Below are 3,098 nucleotides of genomic sequence, written 5' to 3' on the forward strand. Positions count from 1 at the left end.
CAGGTAGAGAGTGACAGACCCTGCACTATACATGGAGGACAGGTAGAGAGTGACAGACACCGCACTACACATGGAGGACAGGTAGAGAGTGACAGACCCTGCACTACACATGGAGGACAGGTAGAGAGTGACAGACCCTGCACTATACATGGAGGACAGGTAGAGAGGACAGACCCTGCACTACACATGGAGGACAGGTAGAGAGTGACAGATCCTGCACTATACATGGAGCACAGGTAGAGAGTAACAGACCCTGCACTATACATGGAGGACAGGTAGAGAGTGACAGACCCTGCACTATACATGGAGGACAGGTAGAGAGTGACAGACCCCGCACTACACATGGAGGACAGGTAGAGAGTGACAGACCCCGCACTATACATGGAGCACAGGTAGAGAGTAACAGACCCTGCACTATACATGGAGGACAGGTAGAGAGTGACAGACCCTGCACTATACATGGAGGACAGGTAGAGAGTGACAGACCCCGCACTATACATGGAGGACAGGTAGAGAGTGACAGACCCCGCACTACACATGGAGGACAGGTAGAGAGTGACAGACCCTGCACTATACATGGAGGACAGGTAGAGAGTGACATACCCTGCACTATACATGGAGGACAGGTAGAGAGTGACAGACCCTGCACTATACATGGAGGACAGGTAGAGAGTGACAGACCCCGCACTACACATGGAGGACAGGTAGAGAGTGACAGACCCTGCACTATACATGGAGGACAGGTAGAGAGTGACAGACCCCGCACTACACATGGAGGACAGGTAGAGAGTGACAGACCCTGCACTACACATGGAGGACAGGTAGAGAGTGACAGATCCTGCACTATACATGGAGCACAGGTAGAGAGTAACAGACCCTGCACTATACATGGAGGACAGGTAGAGAGTGACAGATCCTGCAATATACATGGAGGACAGGTAGAGAGGACAGACACCGCACTACACATGGAGGACAGGTAAAGAGAGTAGACAGACCCCACACTATACATGGAGGACAGGTAGAGAGTAACAGACCCTGCACTATACATGGAGGACAGGTAGAGAGTGACAGACCCCACACTACACATGGAGGACAGGTAGAGAGTGACAGACCCTGCACTATACATGGAGGACAGGTAGAGAGTGACAGATCCTGCACTATACATGGAGGATAGCAGGCCCGGATTGGCAATATAACCAACCGGGCATTTTCCCGCTGGGCCGCTGTCACGTGGGCCGCGGGCGGCAGCGACCGATCATCTATCCGCTTGCCAGCTGCTGCGGCCACTGTTGCTCCTGCCGCCGGCCCTCTGTGGGCATGGCGGTGATAGTTTCAAGTTCCTCCCACACTGCAGGGAGATAAGCCGCCACGCCCCCCCACGCACCCCATCCTCGCCTTAGCATGAGACCCCCTCCCCCCCGCAGCCACTCACAGCGTCGCACTCGCTTGCCTGCTGGCTCGGTTCGCAGGACCTGTGATGAGGTCACAGGAGGGGAGGAGTCAGGGGGTCACATAATCAGCAGGAGCCTTTGTTCAGACCCCCCGATCATGTCACCCCTGACTCCGCCCCTCCTGTGACCTCATCACAGGTCCTGTGCGCTCAGCCTTGCCTCTACCGTCTGCAAGACTCTGCTTTGCTGTTGTCATGGTGCTGGTTGAGGTAAGTATGTGTGGGGTCAGGATTTACAGTGTAGATGTAGCAGAGCTGTGTGTGTACGAGGTGTACGGAGAGGAGCCGCGTGTGTACGAGGTGTACGGAGCGGAGCCGTGTGTGTACGAGGTGTACGGAGCGGAGCCCTGTGTGTACGAGGTGTACGGAGAGGAGCCACGTGTGTACGAGGTGTACGGAGAGGAGCCACGTGTGTACGAGGTGTACGGAGCGGAGCCGTGTGTACGAGGTGTACGTAGCGGAGCCGTGTGTGTATGAGGTGTACGGAGAGGAGCCGTGTGTACGAGGTGTACGGAGAGGAGCCGTATGTACGAGGTGTACGGAGCGGAGCCGTGTGTACGAGGTGTACGGAGCGGAGCCCTGTGTGTACGAGGTGTACGGAGAGGAGCCACGCGTGTACGAGGTGTACGGAGCGGAGCCGCGTGTGTACGAGGTGTACGGAGCGGAGCCGCGTGTGTACGAGGTGTACGGAGAGGAGCCGTGTGTGTACGAGGTGTATGGAGCGGAGCCGTGTGTGTACGAGGTGTATGGAGCGGAGCCCTGTGTGTACGAGGTGTACGGAGTGGAGCCGCGTGTGTACGAGGTGTACGGAGCGGAGCCGCGTGTGTACGAGGTGTACGGAGCGGAGCCGCGTGTGTACGAGGTGTACGGAGCGGAGCCGCGTGTGTACGAGGTGTACGGAGCGGAGCCGCGTGTGTACGAGGTGTACGGAGAGGAGCCACGCGTGTACGAGGTGTACGGAGTGGAGCCGTGTGTGTACGGAGTGGAGCCATATGTGTACGGGATGTACGGAGCGGAGCCAAGTGTGTACAAAGCATACGAAGCGTGCTTTTCCCACGGGCACAGGAGTACACGGCGGAGCCCCGAGGAGCATTTTAAAACACACACATGACGTTCCACCTGAAGTGATGTGCTGGAAGCTGACCGGAAATTAGATAATTTCTTGAGGAGATTGTGACGGAACCAGGAATGCTTCAGATCCATCACCGTGTCCTCCTCCGACAGCGCAGACAGCAGGATCGCCTTGGAATCGGGGATGCAGGCCATGTGAGCGGATCATGATAGGTCCTGCACCGGGAGGCTCAGGTGGGCACTACAATGGGAGCCAGGCTGCTATAATATCTTTGTAGAATCTTTCTTTATTTCTTTCTCTCTTTTTCTTTCTTTCTCTGTTCTTTCATTCTCTGTTCTGTCTTTCCCTCATTTTCTTTCTCTTTCTGTTCTTTCTTTCTCTCTCTAATCTTTCTTTTTTCTCTCTCTGTTCTTTCTTTCTTTTTCTTTCCTCTCTTTCTCTCTGTTCTTTCTTTCTTTCTTTTCTTTACTTCTTTCTTTCTCTCTGTTCTTTCTCTGTCTCTCTCTGTTCTTTCTTTCTTTCCCCTCTTTCTTTCTCTCTCTGTTCTTTCTCTGTCTCTCACTGTTCTTTCTTTGT

Source organism: Dendrobates tinctorius, unplaced genomic scaffold (genome assembly GCF_039654945.1).
Source record: "Dendrobates tinctorius isolate UK_male_01 unplaced genomic scaffold, ASM3965494v1 ptg000157l, whole genome shotgun sequence".
Taxonomy (NCBI): Eukaryota; Metazoa; Chordata; class Amphibia; order Anura; family Dendrobatidae; genus Dendrobates; species Dendrobates tinctorius.